A 27315-nucleotide genomic window follows, 5' to 3' on the forward strand; every position below is an offset into this window, starting at 1 on the left:
TATTGTTTTAAAAATAAACCTGGCATTTCCTGATTGTGCAAAATTTGCATATTTCTTGAATATTAGTGTATCAACACAGAGATATTAATCAGTAGTATCAGATAGTGTCTGCAAAATCATCTTTACCTCCCAGAATTTTTTTTCATTCTTATCATTATCAGTTTTTATGAGCATTATGTATCTTGTGAATGTTAGCTAACTAGGCTGATATAAATCTTTGAGCTGTGAGAACTGAAAAGATACTTGCAAGCAATTGTGCAATAACTATATTAAAATAAAACAAATTGGGTCCAAAGTCTAGACATTTGCCTTTTAGCTATATGATTCTTATCTCTGTCATAGAGTTTCTCCATGGAGATGGTCAGTCCCCACAGAAGAAAAGATAAAAGGTCAGCAGCAGCGTTGGCCAAACAGTACAGTTTGAACTGGTATAGTATAATTTTTCCTTATTGAGTTAATTAAAAGTGTAAAGCCAAATTAAGCATTATTTTCTCTGATAAGCCTTCTATATGTTCCAGTAGTAGCTCTTCTGCTCTTCGAAAAGCCCAGGTCTGGATCCAACACCTTTTGGAAAACAGTAAAATGAGGCTGATTTCCAGCTGAGCAAAAGTTGAACTCAGATATGGAAACTCAATAAGGACTTTACTCTGCAGGTCAGGATTCCAGAAGAATTTCAAGGTATCACAGGCAAGTCCATGCTCTCCAACTGGTTCCACACATCCTTTGGCAGGGAATGCTCTTTTCAGGATTTTCAGGAACTTACAGATGTTTCACCACTGTGTCGTTTCAGGGCATGGCATTACTGTTTCCTTCCTGGAAAGAACATATGGGGAGTTAGATGGAGATAAGGCCATGCAAACTTGAGATCCTCTTTTGAATGGCTTCTTTTGTGAGTATACTGTGTATCTTTGCAGACTAGTGCTGGTAGCCTTTAATTTCCCCTGCAGAATTTGACTCAGTGACTTGAACTAAGGGCTTTGCATGAATTAACACACAATGGGAGTAAGTAAAGAATACCTACAGGTACAGAAAACTGCTCAAGAAATAATCTTATGTAGAACTGAAAGGATGCTGTGGCTTCAGAGCATGTTCAGTTTGCAGTTACATTAGCAGTCCTACAGAAGCCACTGGGTGTTGTCACATAAGAGAGGTTATGAGAATTTGGACTCCTAAGCAGATTTTACAGCTATTAAGTGATATATTGTGATTTGCTTTGGATTCTGTAGAGGAGCTTTTGTCCTCAGAACATACAGTGGAGGAAAGAGAAAAAATAATTATCTTTTTGGAGAAAACAGATCAAGATAGCAGGGTTGGTACCAATCCTAAGTCTGATGGGATACAATTGTCTGTTTTCCCTAAATGCTTCTCATTCTGTTTTGATTTATGAAGAAAACTTATGGAAGTTTCATTGTAAGGCACTGGAAACTAGACAACCTCAGAATACAGGTGATCTTTTGTTTATTTAATGTTAGGCAAGCAGACAGAATGGTGGAGAATTCCTGTGCTTACATCTTTCTTTCCAAAATCCTGTTAGATGGCCAACTCAGATGCTTTTGTAAACCTGGACTAGTGCCTTCATTTAGCCTGTCTAGGTAAGCTTGTATTGCATTCATCAATGTCATAGTACTCCAGCCATGTATTTGATATTTTTTTTTCTTTTAACTTGAAAGCATATTTATAAAGTGTATTATTTTTATTTAATGGTTCCTCCTTTTGGAAACTCTGGATAACCATTAATGTATGGGCACTACTGATGATTCTTTTCTATTAAGCATTTACACTTTCAACACTGGAAATAGTTTGTTTAAAGCAAAAGCAGTTTTATCTACCTGAGCTTCAGACAATTCTCTTTATCTTTTCTTTTTTGAGGGGGAATTGGCAATAATTCTTAAGAACAAGTATTTTCATATATAATAAGAAAGAATATGATCAGAGAATGGTTGGAGAATTGCTCACAGCACCTAACAAAGATAACTCAGAGGGTGTTCATTATTAGGTAGTAGGTAAATTGCTTGAGATGTGGTAGAATTATTGCCTGTTGATATGTAAAATGAGTAACTGGTTCACATGGGTTCTTATGAATTGGCAAATTCAATAATAATATATTTTCACTGTTTCCACAAGTTTTGCTGTTTTGAGAACAGAAGAGATTTCAATTTACTCAAGCATAACCACTATATGTTTTTACAACCAAGTTCACGATTCCCAGCTCAGTTTGCTCCCTACTTTATCAATTCCCTCCCACCACGATTTCTTGTTGCAAACAGAGAGTCAAGACCTATGAATAAATCCCCTGCTGTCACCTCAGACATGCTGTTTTGAGGTTGTTTTCTAGCTTATTTCTGTGTTGACATCTCACAGTCATGATTCTCTCTCCAACCTCTAATGTTATTTCTGAGCATTTTTTCTTGAACTGCTTGAGACTGTTGACAGGAACCACTTACTGAAGAGCTCTACTGACACCACTCATAAGAATGCCAGAATCAAAAAGACAGAGGATCATATCTTTATAAACTGAAATATTTGAATCAGTAAGAATATTCCTTGTCTTCTGGAACCACATGATTTCACCCTAAATTGCTTCTCTAGCACTGAGTGAAATAGCAGTCGAAGTTATTTCTTCTTGGACAATTCTTTTTTTGCAATTAGTTTAGGTGGGAATTGAGGCTATTACCATCTCTTGGAATGTTTCTCTCTCTGTTAGATCTCCTTCTCCCAAATTGCTCATCTAGTGTGTTTGTAGTGTCAATTAGTCTCCCACAGGGGTTTTCTTTTGGGTGTCTTTTTAAAGAAGGCGATTTATGAGGTTACCCTTTTAAAGTAATGAGAATGTGCTTTATTGCAGGACAGACATGGTTCAGCCTCTCTCACAACACTAACTCGAAGTGTTGGAGCCAATCTTTTCAGGGGGTTTTATTCAGGAAAGTTTGCATGGAGCTGTGTTCTGTCAGAAAAAGTGAGTGCCAGCCCAAACATCCTAAGCACCTCCTGACACAACCTCAAGAGAGAGAAATAAAATTCGAAGTTTTGAACTATAATAATTTAATAACCCACCACTTCTAAGACTGGCACTTGACTGCTTGCATCCACTGATACTGGCAGACAAGGAACTTGGCACCCAGAACATTCAAAATCCTTCTCCTTGAAGTTCACAGTGTCAGTGCTATGCTTGGATAAAAATTTTTGTTTTAAATTTCATACCTGCCCTCCAGAATTGGGCCTGTAAGCATCTGAGGTTTTGGATTCAGGCTTTTTGCTAGTGGATGCATTCTCTCCCTTTATAGACCCTGTAGAGTACTACAATTAAACAACCTGAGCTGTTTCTGTGCTCTAACACTTTCCTAATCTCGATCCTGGACTAAAAAACATGAAGAAGTAGCATACTTCAAACCCACTAGAAAATAACTTTCGACATATGATAGTTAAAGCTTAAGCTAGTTCCTATCTTATCCCTCTGTGTATTTATAATCCCTCTTGAATTCCAGCACATTTTGTTTTGACATTTTTCTCAAGAGTTACCAAGACTAATATGAGTAGTTTCAATCTACTGCAAAACTTTGATACAAAATAAAATACACCAAAGATTTAAATGATATAAACAGCTATGTAGTGAATACTTAACCGTATCGTGGCAGGAGAGCTCAGGGACTCAGTTTCAAAATGGAATTTTCTTTGTCGTCCCTATCTGTTAAAATACATTTAGTTAAAGTGGTTATGATTCTAAACCATGAAACATAAAGCACTGAATGTACAAGGCATCCTTAAATGATTTATTTTGATACTTAAGAGATGTATAACAAACAAACTGGGGCTTTTTTTCATAGGTCACCCTCCTGCAGGAGCTCTTCTAGCAAAGCAAGTGCCTTTATGGCACAACCCCTTTGGTGTCCCCGTGGCAGCCTGTGTGGGAGATCCCACCACATTTAGCTCTGTTCAGGCTTAAAACTGAAATCAGCCTCACCATGTTTACACTGGGGAAGACCAGCAGCTGCCCTGGTAGTAAAAGGTTGTCTGAAACAACTGGTAGTTTTACAAGATGAACCAGTACTTTTTTTCCCTTCCACATCCCACCCCCCGACCTTCTTTCATTGCTTAATCTTGCAAGCCCATTCCAGCAAAACACAGACTCACTTGCCACTTAGCCAACACAAGTAGTGCTGTTTCCTGTTCATTGCTTACCATGTTCCCTGCTTTTGGAGAGCTGGCAATTCCAATATGGCAGAGGGAAGCAGCTGCTGCCCCGAAGTGCCTGTGGGAGGGTGCCTGCTTTTTTTGGTTCTTCATCTCCTCCGATCAGTGAGTGCCTGGTCTGCCTTCCACATGGTCTGAGACCTGCACGTCCTTTGCAGCATTGCACCACATAGACTAGAAAGGTTGAATTGTGCAAACAATTCTGTGATAAAATCCCTGAGTTGTCTCATCCCTTTGGAGACCTTCTCCTGTGGGAAGGCAGGGAGCTGTGCCCAGATGTCCTGATGGACATATTTTGAAAGTATTTCCAGGCAAGGCTGAATCGACGCTTGTGGACAGCCCTGCTTTAAATGCATTTTAACCTTGTGCAAAATTAAGCCACAGTGTAAATGTCTTCAGATTAAAAGTCTTCTTAAGAAAATTGCTTGGATATTATGTTGTGAAGTACTCACAGCCCTCAGCTTGGATCTTGTGCACCTATGTCTAAGGCACTATGTCCTACTTAGAACCCACCCTCGTAAAAGAGACAGTGAGAAACTGGAGCAGTTTAAACAGTGACATCAACTGTGTTTTGAGCAGAATGTTGGGCCAGATGGCCTCCATAGGTCCCTTGGCCTTATATTATTCTGTGGAGCATTGATCCTCTCAATTTTGTGTTACTGATGTTTTCAATATGAGTGTCAGGCTGTTCCTAAATTACTGTACTTTATGTGTATGGAGAAAAACAAAAGCACACGGCCTATTGCTGCAGAAATGACTGTGGGAAAAAGGATTTAGGCATGTGGTTGCAAATGGTTGTACGTTTTCACTAAAAAAGGAATCAGCAGTAGCATAAGCTCTACTATCATCTATGTTCTTTATCTTGTCCTTAAATCACAGAGGTTTGTATACATACAAATTAAGGACACACTATACAATGGAAGAATCATTTCTTTTTAAGTCTCCAGTTGATTGATAGTGCAAATAAGAGAATTTCTAAAATGAAGAAATGCAGTCCTAATTTCCTGAGTTATGTGCTTACCTTTTTGTACTATATTATTGAATTGAGATGTTTAGATTGCATTTTTTTTACTGTCATATTGCAGTTATGCCTGGTTATTTTGATTTAAGTTTTTTTTAACTATTTGTTTAAGGAACTTTGGAACTACAGTAATTTATTTTTTTTGTCAAATTTCATATGAGTTTATTTAACTCTATCTTGCAATGTTATTGCTGCACACAGTGTGAAAAATTGCAGTCATCAAAATTGGTTTAGGAGGCCAATGTATGTGTCAATATTACATTTTTTTTTTCTATTCTACAGAATTGTAGGATAAAATGTCTTTCTAATTGCACAGTCCTTTCCCTTTAGGACTGATTACAAAAGGGAGGGCTCTTCCAAAGTACTTATTATGGTTGTTTCTTATTTCTGTTACAATTGTCTGAGGCCCCAGTCAAAATCATAGTCATGTTATTCTAGGCATTAGTTTAATACATAGAAGCAGTTCTTGCTCAGTGAACTCATATTTAAGAGGCAATGCAAATAGATAGAAGAAAATATAGAATCCATTCCTTTACAGGCATCTTGAACTTTATCTTCAGTGCAAAAAGGCAGCACAAAATGTGTTCATAAAACAAGACTGCTAACTGAAATTAAAATTTGAGTGAATCGATGGAGCAAAAGTCATAGTTATCTGAAAAGATGTAGCTGCCATGGTGGACATGAGATTAGCAAGCATAAAATGTGCTGCCTAGAATTCTACTTTGACCAAAATTACTTGACATAAAAATATCATCTTTCTAATCTTCCCTACCATCCGCTGTTGCTGATACCTCAGCAAAGGGTTTTAGTGTTGCTTATGAGGCTTTTTGTAGTGAGAAATAATGAACTCCTGCCTCGAATTCTGATTCAATGAGAGGCAAACTAAATGTAAATTGTCATTACAAAAAGTTAGATGTCTCTTTGTTAAGGTCTTCCTTATCCTGTGAAAAGATACTACCTGGCTTTGGTCTATATCTTTATGAAAATGACCATTTGTTTGAAAAATGCAATTAATAAGATCAATTAATCTCTTATTTGCTTTCCCTCTCCAATTGATTTTAACCACATCTCCATGTGTAATAGGTCTAGTTAATTGTCATTGCAAAGTTAAATATTTATTTTGACACCAGCTGTTAAGATAAGAGAGGACACCTTCCACCAAAAACCCATGTTCAAAACTAACTTTCTCATATAACAGAAAAAAACCCAAATTCATTATTCACATTTCAGTTGTATTATAGGTGTTTATAATTGATTCTAATTCTATTCCATCCTTTTATTGTTCCAGTGGGGTGCTCTTCATTGCTATTGCTGACCCACTTCCAATAGTGCATTAAGCTATGTGATTAACATCTGTCACATGTTGTTTGTACTCTCATCTTCTCCCCAGGGATGTAAGTGTGTGCAGTGAAGTGTCCTGTTAATTTGTTATTTTAAATATGCATGTAGCTGTGTATTTATTAAAGAAGGCAAGGTCAGAAAAATAGGCCTTATGTGTGGACCAAAAAAGAGTAGGTTCGTGATGCATTTTTTCCTCAGTCCTGATGTCAAATAATAGTATTGTGAGTAAAATTAACACAGAGACTTCATTTTATAGGGGTAATATGATGTCACATGTTCTTTTTACAGCTTCTGTCGCTGTTTTGTTTTGCTACATTTGTTCTTACAGAATGCACGTTTGCTTACCAGTGAATTATCCTCAGTCCAAAATGCTTTTTGGATCATAGATGATATTTATCTCCAGGAGCAACGCTGAAGATATCATAAGCATGTATATGTATGGTACTATCTACCAGTATTTTAACCTTAGAAGAATTAGTACTGCCAGTAAAAACCAGTCCTTCATCAAGAAGTGATGGGCACAGTTTTACAGGGGTTTAATTTTTATTTTATTTTTCTCATTTGTGGTTTCTGAAGTGGTTCCTTGTGCAACTTGTCTTTGCTTTCCTTGCTCATTTTTTTGTCCAGTTTATTTCTGGTCATCTTGGCCTATGCAAAAGCTAAAAGCTGCGAGCCATTAGCTTTTAAAAATGTGAAAACTTGTTTTTGTAGTTATTGGGCTGTTTCAGACTAAAGTTTTGGAAACAGCTGGGCGGCTAATCAGTAACTTTCTGAGAAATGCTAATTAATGAAAAATTTAGTGGTCTGGATTGCTTTTAGAGCAAAAGGCTTGCTCCTTGTCAGGTTTCTATATCCACTGGATGTTTGCTTTGTTATCCTAAGAGCACTTTCTAAATGGAAAAAGGAAAGTTTGAAAAAGAATGCACGATAACAGAAAATGAGAAGATTATAAATATGAACTCTGGCTCTCTTAAGTGGAATGGCTAAACTTTTGGGGCCAGGATTTCATCCTGAAGGTTTCTGATAATGTTTTTTCAAGCTACAGAATACAAGTGTGAGGAAATACTATTATCAATGCTATACAAAAGTGGAGGATGCCAAGAACTACAGTGTATTTTATGTCACAATGTTTTCTCTGTGCCACTGAGAGTCACTGTCACCAGACTTCCCACATGGGACTGATTGTCACACTCAACTCTTTGAAACAATCATGATTGCGAAATTTGGCATATCAGGTTTCAGTACTGCCACTTGCATCCCTTCTCCTTCCCTCTTTGTTGACTGGCCTAATGTAATTCTTCATTTTGTTCTGGTTTTGCCCAGGCTAATCCAAAAACTGCAAAAATATCCATTAGCTTTGATTCGGGTTAACTAGGTTTCCAAAGCTTAGCAAGCTGATAGAACAGTTCCTATTTCAAGTTACATTTTTCAGATAAAATAAGACCTCTGAGCCACTGTTGGTATAGCAAGGATAGCTAAGATTGCAACAGAGAGAAGACCTGGATACAGAAGAGACTATTTGCTCCACAAAATCCATTTCAAGGTTTACCAGGCTAGGCTGAGAAGTTGTCATTCATTAAACTGCTCTAACAGGACACCTTTGAGTGACCATATCCTCAGGCAGAGAGGGCCAAGATTAAACTGTTCTGTCAGAAGTAAAGCAAGAGAGAAGATGGCCGTAAAATTGGACAAGAATTTTCAAAACTGAAGAGAAAATTCAATTCCTGATGTTAAGCTGAAAGACTGCCAAAACTTCAAGAGCACACTTGAATTAATCTTTCTCTCCTGTATCAGATGCTTAGGAGTCCAGAATGAAGGGTCTGTTTTGTGCCATAAGCTCTTTTCAGTCTGCCCCTAGTATTCAGCTCCTGCTTCTGGAACCTCTTATCCTCTATGGCAGTGGGAGATGACAGAAGAAGTCTTTCACTTCCAAAAACTAAGTACCACAGATACCTGGCCTACCCAAAAATCCTAGGCCTACCCAAAAATCCAAAGGCTGGGCCTTTGGCCTCTGTGTAAGGTACTTAATCACTGAGCCAACAGGAACTTTGTGACTACACCTAATAGTGAGCATGAGTTACTGAAGTTGCCATTCTTCCTGTCGAATATTATTATAGGGGTAATTTCTCATGTAGTTAATTATGTCTAATGTCAAATTAGAATTTGCCAGTGTTGATTATAATTGGCTGTGTTTTGCTGCACACGGAAATTCTTAATGCTGCGTTGTTTAAATCATAGTTCTGGATTAGCAGTTCAGAAGGATTCTTTGGAGTGAAGAACTGACAACTGTAATTGTGCAATGGACTAATTGAAGCAGGCTAAGCAATTAAGGAATTCTATTTATAGCCAGAAAACATTTCCGACTCTTCTTCCCATCCTCCTCTTTTGTTACCTTATGTACAAGGGAAAGAAATAACACAGTTTATATTCCCATAGTTTCACCAGAAACGATGAATGTGTTGTGTAAAGGTAGACCCAGTGGGCAGCACTGAGGTCTGAATTAGACATATGTCAAAATGTGGGTTTGATGGCCAAGTCAGGGCCAGGGACAGATTCTGATTTGTGTGAGTCAAAGCACTTGGCAAATGTCTTGATGAAATTTCTCATCTTAAATGGAGTCCTGTTCTTATGCTCATCTTCTGGGACAGTGCTCCTCTTGAGCAATGTGGGTCAGCTGCTCCCTTGTGAAAGTTTCATCACTCATCTTGGTCTCAGAAAAGTGACAGACTGTTCCTTCAAGATTTTGGCAACAGCTGAACCTCACTGGAAGAGGGACCTCTGCATTGTTTGCACAGGGGCTGGGGCCAAACCCATGAATCTGGTTTATGATTCAGGGGTTGGAGTCTGAATAATCTGCAGGAATTTGTACTTGGAGTTCTGGTTTTGGCCTATTGTAACTCCTCTCTTGTTTTTATTTCTTATATATTGATGAGGTATTTGAGCAGTATAAATCACAAGGAATCAAAAAATATATGACCCAGCCTGGGGCAAAGAGCATGGGGTTTGCTTTGTCCTCTGACTCCTATCTATCCCTTGCCCTCTGTTTTGTGATCCTGAGAAGACAGGGTCCATTTTTCATGGGAGGGGAGATGATTATCACTAATGCAGAGAGGCATAAGAGATTGGAATGAAAGAACTAAGGTCATAGTCCATGGCAATCAGGTGAAATAAAATTTTGGTTGCTATAAAGATGGTAACTCTTTAGCAGTAAGGAATTAGTTCTTGCAATTTTTATGTGGCACTTTTGTGTCAGAGCAGGGTGCATAGCAGCAAAAAGCACTGTGATATCTCTCATGTTCCATTTCTTTGACATATTTTAATCATTGTTCAAAATTATACCAAAGGTCTTCTCTTGGATTTCTCTTCCCACAAGAGATGACATAATTTCTTTGCTGCATAATTTCTATTTGGTATTGGTATTTTCTTTCAAAAGTTAAAAATTACTTTTCTCGTTGTAGAAGCAAATTCCCGTGCATTTTATTTCATACTGCAATTGAAGTTCTTTTAATTGGAAAGACTTTTAAAGGACTGAGGTGCTAGTAAGACTTAAAAATTATTCACTTTTAACTCAATTTTACCTCACTAATAGGTTAGCATTAGTTTCCAAACACGTATGTCCCTTTCGAAGTTCTTAGGTTACACATTAAGCACAACAAGTATTATGGTCAATTGCCAGCAGTCCAGATAAGATCAGATAAGATCTGCTATTTCCAAAATGACATGAAAACAACCCTTCTTAATCCTCTAAAATTCAAGAAAAAAAATAAACAAAAACTCTGAGGTATTTCTATTTGTCTAGAGGTAAGCCCAAGTATTTCTTTTTCTACAGTAAAACCTTCTGCTGTTGCTAGTACATTAACATTTAGGGACTAATCAAGGACAAGGCCCCACAGATGATTTCCTACAATCCTACTAGAGATGGTGGGAAGCAATCTGGCAAGTTATTTCCTCACTGTGGTCTACCATTTTGACAAACCTTCAATAGGAAAGCTGATTTACATCTTCTTATACTAAGTGTCTTTCTAGGCTTTATGGCCCTAAATGTGCCACCAACTCCTTCATCAGCTGGTTTTCCAGGCTTCCTTGGTGAGTAGCTACAAACCCAATGCCACCAAGGTTTGATCCAATGTAGCCTTTCACCCTTCTGCTTTGCAGAACAATCAGTTATTTGTGTTGGCTCTCACTGCAAAGAGATAGGCATGAAACAGAAGTACTGCTGTTCCTGTGAGAAGGACAGAGCTAGTTTGTTGCCTCAATAAAGAGGAGCCAAAGGCTTGGAGAGCCTTCAGGGGGCGCAGGAGGCTGCCTGTGTGCCAGGTGGACTTGCTGGGGAGGCAGCCCTGTGCCCCCAGGGTGCAGAGCAGACCCAGGTCCTCCCACTCTCTGTTTGCAGGGCAGCAGCAGTCGTGGTGTTCCAGGAGGACCCTGTCTCTGTGTCATTGATCACACTGCTGATGGTAAGACAGGCTCCTTTGCTCCACACGCTCAATACCCAGTTTCCAGGTCATGAGAAGTGTGTGGATGAGCTCTAGACGTAAGTCCCCACCCTCGATACAGCTGAGAGGTTTCTGGGAGAAAGCCTTTGTGAGGGATCTGAGTGGCAGTTCACCTAGAACTTGATATAGCATTGATGGGAACATGCTGAGGAGTGTGCCTTAAGTCAGACAGTGTTGTGGGAATCTTAATCACGAGGACATTGTGTTATCTTGGAGCTAACAAGACAGGCAATCCCCTACAAAAAATAGCTGTTAAGCCAATATATTTGCCATTATACTGTCACTGTGGGCCTGCTGTGCTTAAGAGCAAAATCATAATCTTGCTGAAGGCTCCTTTATTGCCTACACCATTTTTCATTGTTCAGAGATTCCAGTTTCTCAAATGAAAATTAGGGAACGTCATTCCCTTTATTGCTGAGATGTGCTTTGTTGCTAAGCATTTTAACTGAAGTGCTTTGAGGCTAAGATCAAGACAAAGCATTTCAGTGTCATCTCTTTGCTAAATCAATTCTCTGATGTTTATGTTTGCAGTAAAAAGGACCTAACCACTGAATCAGCCTGAATATGTATTAAGATGACTCAGACTGAAGAAATATGAATGCTGCCTTTGTAAACTGTAATATGATCTTCATCTGCCAACATACCACAACATTAGGAGCTTAACATCACGCTGAAGGACATGAGGGTTATATGGATTTAAAGATGTTGAGTTCATCTAGATAGAAAAACTCCATGCAGCTCTACAGGTTGGAGGACAATGTAGCTTTGAAAAAAAAAGAGACCTGTGGGTCCTAGTGGACAACAAACTGAACAGGAATCAGCAGTGTGCTCTTGCAAAAAAAGAAGGTTATACACATACTGGGTTGTACAGGTGAGAGTGGAAGCAGGTTGAGGGAAGAGAATCTTCCCCTCTATTGCTCTAATCACAACGATAACAACTTTATTTTATAGAAGTCAGAAATCCATAAAATGCCTTACTGACTGTTAGCAAGGAAGATCCTTAGAGAAGTCTTGCCACCATACAGAGACATTCAAAAATATCAAGCAACTACTGTCTAACTCCACATTCATCCATTACAATGAAAAGAGGCTGTTGCTGATTATGAGCTATGCACCTTTTTGTGGTTTTGGAGAGATTCTCAGCTGTTCATTAAGAGACGGAATTGAAGCACCTTTTTCTTTCTCCAGAAGAATGCTGACACCAACAGAAAAAAGTATGAATTGATTAAGGGCTTGCCACTCCTAAGGATTTGCTTCAAAGACAGGCCAACAGCTTCAGTCATATTGCTGTGCATGCAGTGATGGAGTTGCTTGTAAGCAGTAATTGAGTGCTACACTAAGTGCTTATGATCACACAACTTTTTGTGAGCCAGAAAAATAGATTGCAAATGCCAGTGTGTGGAGATGACAGCCATTGCATATGCCAGATTTTGCTCCTCCACCTGCAGCTGAATTCTCAGTGCTGGAATTCCTCCCGTGCCTTTTCAAGCCAACCATGTCATGAAAATGGCTGCCAACGATTTATCCAGAGCTTGGAATGAGTCCTTGGCTGGATGGGGAGGAAGAGGTTGGCCAACAGAATAAATGAATAGAGTTGAAATAATTTTTAACCCAGCAATTTGATCTGTCTGCTTACGAAGAAAAACTTTTGCTTTGCTATTCCTACAGGAAATCAACAGATTATTTTTGTTTTAGTTACATTATGTGTAGCAAATTTGGATGTACTGCTCCTAAAAAGATTGACCAGATGTTACACGTGATGCTCTGGAATCAATGCTATGATGGACACAGTTGAATGTGTCAGCCACCAATAAGCACAGTGTTTCCCTAGGATATGGTCAAGGATCAAATTCACTGCCCTGTCCTTTTGAAAGAATTTCTGAGTGTCATAGGTTTCTATACAAAATGGCTTGAACTGATTTTTATTGTTACTGTGAACATTCATTTCGACAGCCTCAGCTCTTTCACAGCTATTTTGCACGTCACACTTACTAAATCTGTTGTATTTGATGCCAAAACTGCCTTCAATTCTGGTAAGTTACAGTGTTTTCCCCAAGCAACCTGGTTTGAACTGTTACTACGGCATCATGCCTTTTCCAGGGAAGCAGTAGGATCAAATGGCTCAGTCAGAGATGTTTAAAAAGGATTACAATAGGCTTACTCCCCATTAGTCAGCACACTTACTCCTATCCAACTACTGGAGTGAGCCCAGATGAGCTAAACATGGGACAGGTCAAGCTAAAAAACACTTCTGTCAGTTCTTCCTGTGTTAAAGTTGTGACACAGGTAAAAATAAGCTGTGGAGTCATCTTCTGTAATTTTATTTCCTTTGTGTTTGCAGAGTAAATCAAATCAGAATTGCAAGAATCTGTGAAGCTAGACCAAGTTAAGTTGCCTTGCTCAAGCTTTTGGGAGTCTTTACTGGAAGGAGCACTTTCAAAGTGTCAAGCAATACATAGAAAGATCACAGTAGAAGTGAGTGCACACTGACACATGGCTATGTTATCTATTGGTATGTGCACAGAGGGAGCCTGTAGGACAAGAGGCCAATTGTGCTGCTCTGTTGATATATGTAGGAGTGTTTTATCTCGATGCAGAAAAATTAATAAACTAATGAATGTTGTTCTTCCCTGTCTCTAGTGCTACAGCAAGAACCTGACATACAGGAGGGCCTCATTCATGGGGCTTTTTGGTATTGTGTTGGTGATACTCCAAAAGTCATGTTCAGTACTCCAAAGGTCGTGTTCACTTGGCTGCCTTGGTTTGTGTCAAAGGGCAATAGGGAAAGAGAGAGAACATGTAACAAGAAGAGTAATGGTGTGAAAACATTGCCTTTGTTCCACTGTTATTTAATCCATCATTTAATCCCTTCAGTAGGCTTGCAGAGGATGGGATCAGCAGAAAGAGAAAAGCATTGAAGAAGATATCTGGAAGAAGGAAAATGAGGTTGTCAGAGCTTGGGTGACAAGCACGTGTGAACGTGAGACTAAGGTGAAACACTTTTATCTTTTGTTGTTGAGCTAAAAATTGAGGGGGAAAAAAGAAGGAATTAAGCTGACCTTCTTGGATCCAATTAGCTGTACAGACACATTGCTGCTTTGGTGAGACTGATGTCCACTGGCAGGGGTAGACATGGTGGGATCACAGGTGCCAGTACCTGCCTGCCTGGCTGTTTCCTGCCGGGGCAGAGCGCCGTGCTGCTGCCCACAGCTGCCAAAAACTCTTCAGATGTCTGAAGCCATAAAGAAACCTGCCAGTCTGAGTTGCCAGACCTACTTGAGCCCTTAGATTCAGGCTCCTATCAGGGGTTGGAGGAAGGGGGAAGAGTGAAGTGCAGTTCTTTTGGGGTCTGGGCTCGTAAGATGATTGTAGTGGTTCTGAGAATCCCCTGTCAATTGTCACCAGCCCTATGCAGCCTTCTGAGGTTCCTAAGTGTTAACCTCAGTTCCTAGGATGAACTAACCTTCTTCTTCCTTTGAACTTAGCTTACTAAATTAGTTTTGACATAGAATATTTGAAGTACAAACAGTCTATAAAATGTTAGTGAATAATGGTCTCTTTCCCCTGGCATAAGAGTAACAAACCCAGGCAAAACAACCAAATACTGTGCAGCTGTACCTAAACTGAATAACATGAGCTCTTACAACAACCTTCAGTGCAGAAATGAAATAAATATTCCCTAAGAGTTTATTGATGATTCCCATTATGACGCAGTACATATGGTTCAATTAATTCAATAAGGTTTTATATATAAAAAAAATTGAACCTATAATTCTGCCATAATTGCCAACAATTAATATTACTTCTGTAGAAGGAAAGTCTCCTCAGTTTGATTCTTGATAATTCAGTCTCAGAAATCAGTAATTTGCCTTTATTGCACTGGTGCCCCTTGATTAAAAACAGAGAACACAACAACTTAGAGTGATTTCTAATTGAATTATGTGTTTTTTAAAAAAGCTATTTTATATTAATGATTTCTTATGATGGGAGGAAAAAAATATCACTCTCTAGCCTTTCAGGAAATGCAGTATACAGATAACAAATCTCTTAATCATATTTTTCTTTCTACAAAACTTCACCTATGAAGTGTTTTGAGAATTAATATGTAATCTTTTCATCTGAATAATACCATACTGGAAGTCTGGTTTATGTAGTCCTACCATAACATGCCTATGAGTCCTCAGAAAATATTAGAAGATCCCTAATGCCTTTCAAACATGGGGCCAAATTATTAATGTTTTTGCTTCAAATTATAAATTAGTGCTTTTTCTTCATTAAAGACTGTAGAGTTCAGATTGTATTAAAGCAATAAAGAAATCAAAAAGTTCAGCAAAAGAGAACCTCCCTAAACTCTTTCTGTCTTTATAGGAGAGAATGATATTAGAGTTACAACTAGCTTTTTACCCTTTTTCATTTTGATGTGCATCATGCAAGGTTTCTTACAATGAAAGATATTTCTATGTAAACTTTTTTTTTTTGGTTTAAAGTAGAACTTGTATGCTAGAACTCTCTTGAAAGTAGTCTATAATACAACACTTTTTCTCCTCTTAGTTTATTTTCCAGTGAATACGTGTGTTAACTTGAAAAAAAAATGACATGAAAAATTATAAGACAAAGAAAACATAATAATGATCCCCTAAAATAGATAAATCCATGTGAGTTTTGCATTAGAAAGATTCTAAGGATGTGTGCATATTTTTGCCACTGACCCTCTGTAGGTGACAGGAAGAGTAGAAGTTCAGAAACATCACACTCAGTGCCAGAGCTGCCATCAGTCTGATGAACAATACCAGGTTGGATGTGGATCTTTACTGAGGCTCGAGAGTGCTGCATGGCATACTCTGGGGTCCTGCTGATCATTCAGGTCTGCTGATCATTCAGAGCTGGCTGGAGCATGCTGGACATCCATTCTGTTCCTCTTCTTTCCCTGAGAGTAAAGGTGTTGAGAAGTAGCTGGTATTCATCTGGATTTTATTGTCATATGGGTAAGATATTAAATTTTTTTTTTTTTTTTTGAAGCACTGCCAGGACCAATTATTTATATGTAGCTGGTGAAGAGATAAAAATGAGCTACAGATTGACTTTGATAAGAGAAAATTAATTATTCTCACGGTATAGGATATATCCCAGTACCATAATGCAGGAAAATAGCCCCAAGCAATGAGTCCTGGAAACTACAGTTTCATTCAGTCAGCCCAATGCTGCCATCTCCAAACCAGCAACTTAAGGAAGCTGTGTAAGAAAACCACTTTGTCACACTGTCCAATTTAGTAAGTAGCATCAGAGGGGTTGGGGAATAATCTTGTGCTGACTTTACCCTACCACCACTGCTACTCATAGGTCAGATACTTCTATTATATATTATAAAATCATAAAAGCAGGGTTGAATTCTGGCCTGCATTGTGTATGTCAGAAGATTCTTTTGTCTGAAATGTATGTTTTAAAAATCCAATTCAATATATTTTTTTTTCCCCCGGGAAAATAGTAATATAAAGCAGGAGTGACTTATGGATGGTCAGGGGAGAGAGAAGAAAATGGGTCATGAAAAAAGGAGAAATAATGAGACCAGAATCACTCCTGCTATTATGGGTTCAACATTTTTGCCTGTTATGTGGTGTTGATAATGAATTGAAAGAACAGTTGTTTATTGAAAATCTGGGAATAAAAATAGAGGTTTGGCTGTTGTTTTACATGGAAAAATGCTGCAATGTGTAAAAAGAGCTATATAAGCTACTAAATAAATAGTTGTCTAAGAATTGTCATTACTCCATCTGATAGGAGCCTCATTTTTCATATTTATTACCTTTCAGGATAATGGAAGATGATAAATGAGTTTGTGAAATTGGGAAATAAGCTATGCTTTTCATCAGGTATTTATTAAAATATGCATTTCTGGACTTAGTAAAAATGTGAACATAAAAATGTTGCTCATCTAATATTGACATGTGCTGAATAAGGTCATCTGAGCAATCCTATCTCTATACATTATCAGTATTTTTAGAATTCTTTTATGGAATTCATCCTGGCAGGTAGTTGATCCCAGGAGAGACATCAGAATCTTAAATGGGCAGAAAAATAAAAGAACACTGATCACATGAATATTTATGAGAATTATGATTAGAGAGAGCTTTTAGCTACAAAAATTACATCTTGATTCAAATTTACTAAAAATTTATAGATGTTTCTTAAAGTATCCCTGAATTAACACTTAACAGGCCAATTCACTGCTGTGAAGTTGAAAGTCTTGTAGCTACTTTTTCCCTTCCTTTTTTAGTAGACTTTGGGTTCAAGGGATATTAAGCCCACTCGTGATCTGTATGAGCAGTCTGTGTCCATATGAACAGTGAGTGATCAGAGATCCAAGTTGTCAAATATCCAAATCATCCTCTCTAACTTGGAAAAATGGACCTCTGAGTACTGCATAAGCCTTACAAGGCTTAGTTTGGGTTATCCCAAAGCTTGGATTTTGCTTTCTATCCCAAAGATCAGATTTCCCCCCCCTGGAAATTTTGAAAATAGTGTATTTCCATCTGTTATATCACATGAGGCAATATTTGGCTTATGTGCATTGGCTGTGGTACTGCTTTTTTTAATGTTTCTCAGGTCAGCAAAGGCACCATTCACTTTTTGTATTTATATTCCTGCTCTGATATTTCCTCTCTTCAGAATTCCTAATCCCTTCAGTTCCTTTCCCCCTTTTCTTTGAGGAAAAAAGTCTGGCGGTTGAGATTGCAAAAGCTGCAGACACACTGTGAGAACATCTGGGAATCCTGACAGTAAAGTGTTGAGTCCAGCAGCCAAGTACTTGTCTGAGACCTTTGCTTTGCAACTGCTGGGTTATCTCTGTCCTTTGAGACCAATATCAAGTGAGTGTCTTTTTAAGGGGATCGGTGGAAGTGTCATCATGGAAACATTTGCTCATCCTTTCAGTCACTTTATCGAGTTCAGTGAAGGGGTGGAAGAGGTTCAGGCTCACAGGAGGCTTCCTGGTTTGTGTTATGCCCAGCTGAGATTCTGTCCCCAGGCCTGATGCAGTGGTGGCACCAAGCAAGGGATGTGCTCATTGATCCTCAGCTCTTCTTCATTTTCCCACACACCTTAGGGGGTAGTTCTTATGTTGGCATAACCTCTCACCAGAACTAAACCCAATTAAAATCTTCACCCCGAACTCTGATGTTTTTAGTTTCTATTTGTATCTTTCTGTATCTTTACCCGAGTTTTAAAATTATTTTCAATCAGAATCATTGCTTGCCATAAAAAAAATTGCCATTGCTCTAGTTTATCTCGAAAATCAGACTAAGCTTTCTGCCTTACAAGCTCAGCAGACCCTGGGGGCCTTAAGACTTTCCTGAATTGCTTGTTTTAACACATCATATGACTACAGAGAAAAAGCACAAGGCAAGGAAGACATTTTGCTACTTCTACCATGCAACACTACCATCAGCATGAAGTATTTGAATGAGATGACTTTATAGACAAAGAACAGCTGGTAATAACTAGAGGGAGACAAGAAAACATTTGCAGTAGTTTGATCCTGGGAAGGTGTTCCCTTAGGTTAATTTATTTATTTTCTGACCTTTTGCAGGTCTTTTTACACTACCTTTCCATCAGGTAATATGGTTGTTATGGAGTAAATCAGGGATAATCACAGCACTTGATTAAAAGCAACAAATTCAACAATGATTATTTTGGAGGTAAAGAAGTAAAATTGAAAAGTCTACGGGGGAAGCAGACCGAGAGTGCTGTAGAGATACCAGCAGGGGGGAATGCAGGTGAGACCACAGAAATGGCAGGTGAGCAGTCATCCAGGTTTCATGAAGGTCTCCTCACTGTACTATGATCTGACTTGTGTTAGGCACTTTTTAATGCTTGTACTGCCCTGGGGCGCCCTGAAGCCCCCAGCCCCCAGGGCACTGCCAGCCTAAGCTGCACTCTGCCATTCTGTGCTGCTACAATTACCTCAAAAGATAGATTTCCAAAATTTTTTAACCTTAAATTAACCTCAGGGAAGTATTCATAATTCCCCATATCTCTGAATATTCCATCTTATTGCACCATACACTGAAATACAGTACCTGGAGACACTTGGTACCTTCCAGTGTGGTAATGCCTCTGTTCTTCATTCCTCAGGTCTAAAGATCCAGAACCTTTAAAAGTCCCCAGAATGCTCCTTTCAAGTCTAAGAATCCACAGTAAGTAAAAGTACTTTTAAAACCAGGGTTTTATGATGCAATTAGACATTCTTTTTAATGGTTTCCAGAAAAAGAGATGAAAGTAACAGTACAAGGAGTAAATTAAACTTTAGCTTTTTAATGCTGATAATAATAGATAAGTATAATTATGCTAAACACTACACCTATTCTGAGAGATACATCTGGAGTACTGTAAGTACTGCTAAGTAGACTGAAGATATAAAGGAAAAACTAAATAAGAGGATAACAAAACTCTGAATATTCACATCATGCTATTAGCATGAATGTCTAAATGACAAGATATTTTAGAGGTAAAGAAAATAATACAGATTTCTTAACATATTTCATACAAATACCGATAGTCTAAGAGTAATTACTGAGTGCAAATGGCAAAATTCCATGAATTATATTTCATGCAGTGAAATGGAGCACCCACCTGCACTAGGAAATAATTATTTCATAAGTACTGGTAAAGATTCAGTATGTTTTTCTTTTTTTTCCCCTGTCACAGCACACAGATGTGCTCATTTTCAGAAATCTGTCAGCCACTTATTGATTTGGACTTTAAAAATACAAAAAATTTCCATCAAAACTTCCTGAAATCTGTCCTGATTTAAATTAATTCCTCTAATACCTGCAACTGGACTCACACTCTGCTATTTCATAGAATCTGCCCAGCCTGTACTCGTGCTTGGGATTGCCCCAACCCAGGTGTAGGACCTTGCACTCGGCCTTACTGATCTTCATGAGGTTTGCACAAGCCCACCTCTCATGTCTGTCCCTCTGGATGCCATCCCTTCCCTCCAGTCTCTCCAGTCACCCTCACCACACAGCTTGGTGTTGGGAGCAAACTTGCGCTTGATCCCGCTGTCCATGTCACTGACAAAGTTGTTAAACACCTTAAACAGTTAAACAAACATCTCAAACATTTTAACATCTAACATTTTAACATGTTTAGTGGTGCTGGTCCCAATAGCAATCTCTGAGGAGCGTCACTCGTCACTGCTCTTGACTTGTACATTGAACCATTGAACACAACCTGTTGGAGGACAACCCTCCACCCAATTTTTTACCTACTCAGAGGTCCATCCATCAAATCCATGTCTCTCCAGTTTAGAGACAAGAATGTCATGAGGGACAGTGTCAAATGCTTTGCACAAACCCAGGCAGATGACAAGTCCAAGTAGATTTCTTGGCCCTCTGAAAAGAAACGGGGATTCTCCATGCCTCTTTATAAATACCTGATATGAGTTTCCCGGCTTATCCAGAGGGCTGAGACCCAGGTGCATCACAGAAGAGATGCAGCTTTTGGACTTCTAGGGAAAAAACTGGCTACCCTGTCCCTCTTTTAGGTATCAGTAAAGCTTCTGCTCAGACATGGTCATGTATAAGTGTGACTGTATGTAGGTTATCACCAGGGCTGGCACAAACTGACCCATTGTGCAGCCCTGCCAGAGGTCTGTGACTGCTCATGGAATATTTTGTTCGATCAATGTATTTTGAGATTTTTTTGTTTGCTTTTGGAAGAACTGCTTAGCTGTGTCTTATAGACTGTTCTTAACAGTGCACTTGACCCTTATGTCTGCAAGCAGACAACCGAAATGCCTTGCTGAAGTCTCTTTCCAGTTTCTTGTTTAAGTTCTTAATAATTCCGATGTCTTTTATTTTTTTTTTCCAGGCTTCACACTAAAAGGTTCTCCAGCTGAGTTATGCCCCTTAGTCATGGAATTCACACCCCACCCCCTCCACTGACGCAAACTTTGGAGAGCAGCTCTATGGAGGATAACCTAAGTGCTGCCTCCAGAGCTAAAGTGAGCTGTCCTTGCTTGTTATTGTAATGTTGATATACATATCTTCCTTTCCTCATCTGTTATATCCTAATGTCATTAGGATGAGCCTGCAGCAATTTTAAAAGCTGGCTGCACAGCCTCTTTGACGTCATTACAGAAAGGTCTCGGCTGCAGACCCTGCATATACTGTCTGTGATATAGTGTATAAAAATCCATGTCAGTCCTGGCTCTCAGGGAGCACTGGAAACGATTCAACTGTCTGGAATGGGCAGATGGCTGCTATCAAAGTTTTATTATCACCATCATTATTATTACAGTGGTTTGTGACACATATTGAACTTTCAGACTGGTGTTAAAGCTTAAATATTTGAGCAACACTTTCAGAAATTCAAATCCTTTCCAATTCGACTCCAAAAAGCGGGAGTACGTTTTTAAAGCTAATTAGACAGATTGCTTGGTTCCACTTCCAACTTTCAGAATAATTATCTCAAAATTCTTGTTCTCATGTAAACACAACTGTTAACTATTTTTAATTGCTTTGATTTATTGCAGAACTTAAATTCAGTACATATTGAACGTTCAGCAGGGTGGAAAGAAAATCTGAGTTAGTTAAGGGTGCATATGGGTTGGATTGTCTACCAAGTCTTTTTCTCTTTGGAAATGCTTGTAGTCAACACAGGCTGCTAGATACTGCCTGCTGCAGGCATCCTCTATAACCAAACATATCAAGGGATATAGGATTAATTGGTACACATTTCTTTAAAAAAACTGAATTTGCAACACGTGTAGGTTTGCTTGGCAATTGCAAGAGTAACATCTTGTTTTTATCTTGTAGCTACTGCCTGCATTCTGTTGGGCATTTGGGCATTTCACCTCTCATGATTCTCTTGTGATACATCAGCAGATGGCTGAGGATTTTTCTGGGTCATCATGATGGTGGCCCAGTCTGAGCTATGTCTCCTGTCACTGAATTGCACTTGTCCTTAGTTTTGTCTCCACTGCTGTCCTGCAGCTCACCAGTGTGAGGTATACATAAACCACTGCTGCTTGTACCATTGCCTTTTTATGGGTTTATTTGGTCAATGACCTGAATGCTGCAGTGTTGGCTCTTGTATTCGTTGTTTGGGTCAAGCTTTCTGTTTGACTTGGTGTGCTCTTCCCTCTGTCTGCAGCTGGCCTGACAGCAGAGGTCCTCTCAGCTGAGGTATGATTCACTGGCATATTAATTTCCATTTTCAAGAGGGCATATTGGCCAGAATTTCTAGGCAGACATCTTCTCCTGTTTGTTTTTCCTTCACCATCTTTCCCCCACACCCAGTGATGTCTCAGGCAAGGTATCTAGTAGGCAAGCTTTGATTTATTGACTAAGAGACATTACCTTCTCTTCGTAACGTCATCTTCTCCAGCACCTTCATAGCACCCTGGAGTCCCTTTCAGTGTCGGAATCCCCTGTTATGCCCCTGAAATTGCTTTTGTTGCCTACATTGGGTCTGGGAAAAGAGCAGCCAAGCAGAAAGGGACCTGGAGTTTGGATTGACAGGAAGCTGAACATGACCCAGCAGTGTGCCCAGGTGGGCAAGAAGGCCAATGGCATCCTGGCCTGGATCAGGAATGGTGTGGTCAGCAGGACCAGGGAAGTGATTCTTCCCCTGTACTCAGCACTGGTGAGGCCACATCTCAAGTGCCGTGTCCAGTTCTGGGCCCCTCAGTTCAGGAAGGATATTGAGGTGCTGGAGCAGGTCCAGAAAACAGCAACAAGGCTGGTGAAGAGACTTGAGCACAAATCCTATGAGGAGAGGCTGAGGGAGCTGGGGTTGTTTAGCCTGGAGAAGAGGAGGCTCAGGAGAGACCTCATCACTCTCTACAACTCCTTGAAAGGAGGTTGTAGCCAGGTGGGGGTTGGTCTCTTCTCCCAGGCAACGATCAGTAAGACAAGAGGGCATGGTCTTAAGCTGTGCCAGGGGAGGTTTAGGTTGGATATTAGGAAGAAACAGCAGTGTTGGATCAAGGGTTGGACTTGATGATCTCAGAGGTCCCTTCCAACTGATTCTGTGATTCTATGGTTCTATGATTCTATGATATGCTCTTTCACAGAGACAAAGGGAAATAAAGCCACTTTTTATTCCTCTTGTTTCTAAGTGTGGTTCTATTCTGTCTTCTGTAACAGTTTTGTATCCAGGTAAGTATAACAGTAATTGTATGCATAATTTCACTGCCCTTCCTCTATGCTACAGTTGTGGAAAAGTCCACTGCAAATAAAAAACTGGGTTTGAAGTGGGGGAGAAGGGGAGAGGCAGGCAGCTGTATTACCTGACTGACTAGAGCTGCTGTACTCTGGATTCAACACATTCACTTACAAACTATACTGAACAAAGCTTTTCCTGGGCATTGATTTCTGCCAGCGGCAGGAGCTGCAGTCTGTAATGGATCCAGAGGTCAGCTCCCAGTGACGCAGTTTCGAGGAACACGAACAGAGCCAGTCTGAGCTCCAAAAAAATCAATCACAGGGAAATGGCCTCCAGTTTGTAGCCGTCAGAAAAAGTGGCAACAGTGGGGCATTACGGGCCATTACCCCACTGCTTGTCAGCTCAGTGTCTTCTCCAGAAGAGCAGGGTCAATCCCTCTGCAGAAGTTTGGACCGTGTCACCTGTAACCAGGCACAGCTGAGCTTCTAGGAAGTTTGTGTAAGGAAGGACTAGTGATTGTCACAAATGTTTATTTTTCCTCTTTTTCTTTTCGTACCTGGTTTTTGGCAAAATTGGGCGTGTGAGTCTCAGTGGTGCCAGAGCTCATCTCCTTCTGCTGTTGAGGGAAACTCACTGTGCCTCAGCTCTTTTCTTCCCCTTTGCTGCCTACAAGGCATGGCTCTGTAGTGAAGGTCACGGGCATCACAAATCTCAAACTGGGAAGGAAGGGGAAGTGTGTGCTGCTTGCTATTCCAGACATGACCGCTCTCAGAGGATCACTAATTGTCTCTTATCGCACTACGTTTAAGTGGAATGGAATCTCCTGAGAGACTTAAAATAACCTAATCACCAAGTGAAGGCAGTCTAGGGAGCCTCTGTCTGCGCTGTTTTCAGTTAATTTCCCTGGCAACCTGGAGCTGTCTGCCTAGGAAGCTGTGTCTGTATTGCCTGAAGTTTTTCTCAAACTCTACTCCCACCTGATAGCAGGTAAAAAATACATTTTGTTGGCATCTTTTGTATACATTCTCTTGTCTTTCCCCACTAATTAACATGACAGATAGTGGCATAGGGAGATGGAGTGAACCGTGTAGACTAATTTATACAGTGCTTAGGGTTCGATGTATGATTTAGATATGTATCCTCTCTTCTACCCCCTCACCTAAGATATTCAGCCTGACTTACTCACATCTGTACTTCTATGGTTGTGCAAGCATAAGTTACTTGTCAGATGTGTATCTGACCTTGTTTTCAGAGGAAAATAAGGCTGCAAGGAGAGCTGAAAAAAACACCAATTAATGATCAGATGAAGCAGCGTAAGAAGAATTGACTTAAAAGGATAAATGAATTTAAGTTGTGGGGTGTTGCCACTGGGTTGCTAATGACACTCAGGCTAGTTCACTCACAGGTGATTCAGGAAACTCCTTGCCCATTTCTGGGACAACCAGCTTTTGACACAGGTTTGTAGGATCTGCAGATGTGTGACCAGCTTTCCACACCCTCCGAACTGCACGTCCACATCTTCTTATGATCAAGACCACAAACATATGCTTTTTGAGCTATGAGGAGAGTGATCTGAAGGAGACTTGCACATGCAAGACATGATGTTAATTCCTGAGAGGTCCCATCCCTGTACCCTAAGGCTGAGTCTGGTGTGCAGCTAAGCCCTGCAGCAGGCTGGCAGTGTCTGCCTTGGCAGCTCCTTCTGGCCCACTTCCCCTCATAGCCATGGGTGTGGATTGACAAAACCGTGCTGCTCTTGGCCATGGCAAAGCCATGCTTAGGGTGCTCAGAGGCAACATGTGGTTTGGCAGTAGCAACTGGCCCTCCTGGAGAAAAAAGGTGTCCCAGTGAATGGAGAGAGGATGAAGAGGGAGTGCCCTGCACAAGTTGTATCTCTCCCAGGCAGGTCAGCTCGTAGCCCAGGCATATCCAGCAAGTGGTACCACTGGATGGGGCTCCTGAATTCCAGTCCTCAGCAGCCTGATTCTGGATTGCTCATTCACCTCCACAGACTGCTACAGCGGGCTGGAACCAGGACAGACTGTTCAGATTAATCCGACTGTGAGCTCGAGTCTCCGTGGTCTGAGTTAAGCGCGTTCTTCAAATAGGTTTGACATGGATCAAAGGGAATTAAAGCAGAGTTTGCATATAACAGAGTCATAGAAAGGCTTGACTTTAAAAATCACCCATTTCCAATCCCCCTGCCAAAGGCAGAGATGCCACCTGCTAGACCAGGTTACTCCTTTGTGATCCCACTCACTTGAAACCAGTGCTAATTCCATGAAGTTTTTCAAGTGTATCAGCTACCTATTATTGCTGGATTTTCAGCTCAGCTACCTACTAATCCATGAAATTTTCTCTGTGTTTCAGAGACACATACATTGCTATCCCTGAACTCTTTGGGTAGAACCATTTATTCTATCAAAAGTCTTGTATTTGTATTTGCTGCTAGATTAAAAAAATAATCAAGAAGAGTAAAGGGTAACACAAGATTGCTTTGTTAAATTTTTCCAGTTTTTCACAGAATATTCTGTTTTTTCTCAATAATAGTTTTACTCTTTATTTATTTATTTATTACATGGCATTTTGCTGTAGGACTAGAATCAGAGAAGTTTGAACAGCAAACAGATATTTTCTATGTTTGGGGTTTTATTCTTTAATGGAAAATTCTAACAGAGTGCTTCTTTCTTATTGCTTTTAAAAACATTGCCCCTTGACCTATTTTATTTTCAGGTTTACCTACATCCAGCATTCTCTGGGAGAATGGAAGAGAGAACATGGAAGCTTGGGAGAACATGGAAGCTTGGGAGAACATGGAAGCAACAGGCAAGAAATAAAAAGCATTGGCCTCATAAAATTACAATATGATCTCTGAGTTTGGCTGGTGACCATGCTCTAGAAGCCACAGCAGACAGGACACAGAGTCAGTTGTGAGAGACACTTTGTATTCTCAGGACTGTTCATATAAAGAAAATTATTCCTTTAATATGGATTAAAATGCACACAGGTTTAGTGGTCCAGAACCAGATGTGTGACAGGTGAGGTAGAAAGGAAAGGGAGTGGGACACCAGGGAAAGAAAAGAAACAATGAGGTGCTCAGGAAACCTGAAAACACCATTTTTCTTTAACAAAATAGTAGATGTTTATCTTGGGAGTCAGTATTCCATAGGTATATAATTTCATGGATATATAAGAAACAGTATTTTTGAAGATGTTGGAAATACGTCTTTGTGAACTTCTAAAAACTCTGAAAAACAAACACTTATGGGATTTTAGCTTATTGGATTTGCTGATGTTTTTTCTGTGGACCAAGAGATGACTTGGCATTTGAAAGAAATAGATGAATGGGACATCCAGGGTATGGACATTCATTTTCATTTGAGATCATTTGACTGCGGCTCACAAAAAGAACATTTTCATCAGTCATTGCTTGGTTAGGATTTAAGACTATGGAAAAAAAAAAAGAAAAGGCAAAACCAACTGTGAAATACGGTTTCTAGATATAGTTAGATTTTTTGGCCATCTTGATTTCCTGGTGCCCTGTATTCTACACACAGTACTGTGGCCAGAACAAGCTACTGTAGATGTGAGAAGAAAATGCAGGTCATCCTGATCTAAAGCACATGTCTCAGCCACTCTATCTTTCCTCAGAATTTAGCCAGTGGTAACACATTAAAACACTTATGAGTCCATTCAGCACAGGGCTGTGTTACATATGTATGCTGGCCTACTCATTAAAATTCATGAGTAGTAGTGCCTTAAACTTGCCTACTACAAGGATTTTTTTGTTTGGATAGTCCAGACAGGCTCATAAAAGCCACCAGTACTTTATATTCTAGATCCAACTCTGCAGCAATAAAGCTCCTTAAAAATTGCATAGATACAGAACTAAACCAAATGCCACAATATAAAGAAAACTGTAAAAATCCCACACTGTATTCTTAAACTGACAGCTTAATCATTCCCTGTAAGATTAGTGTCTGCGCACTGGCTGAATTAAAGCAGATCTTACATTTCATGGCTAGAATTCCAGTAAAACTGCAGCATGATACGCAAATATTTTCTTCTCCATTGAATACTCCAAATTAATCGTTTCTG

The 27315-nt window shown here is 39.6% G+C and overlaps 1 long non-coding RNA gene across 8 annotated transcripts; it reads left to right on the plus strand.

Moving 5' to 3' along the window:
• Positions 1–179: 179 nt before the first annotated feature.
• On the plus strand, positions 180–27253 carry LOC135414098 (uncharacterized). Of its 8 annotated transcripts, none has more exons than XR_010430575.1 (10): positions 180–678; positions 791–889; positions 1473–1592; positions 10580–11010; positions 11581–14040; positions 15768–16919; positions 17757–17915; positions 18635–19241; positions 20920–21052; positions 25951–27253. It is a non-coding gene; the product is annotated as an uncharacterized LOC135414098 (long non-coding RNA). The 8 variants fall into 8 exon arrangements; XR_010430574.1 differs by having other exon boundaries at positions 181–889; positions 18635–18842; positions 19180–19241; XR_010430578.1 differs by having other exon boundaries at positions 181–889; positions 10580–10639; positions 10947–11010.
• Positions 27254–27315: the final 62 nt, after the last annotated feature.

Source organism: Pseudopipra pipra, chromosome 5 (genome assembly GCF_036250125.1).
Source record: "Pseudopipra pipra isolate bDixPip1 chromosome 5, bDixPip1.hap1, whole genome shotgun sequence".
Taxonomy (NCBI): Eukaryota; Metazoa; Chordata; class Aves; order Passeriformes; family Pipridae; genus Pseudopipra; species Pseudopipra pipra.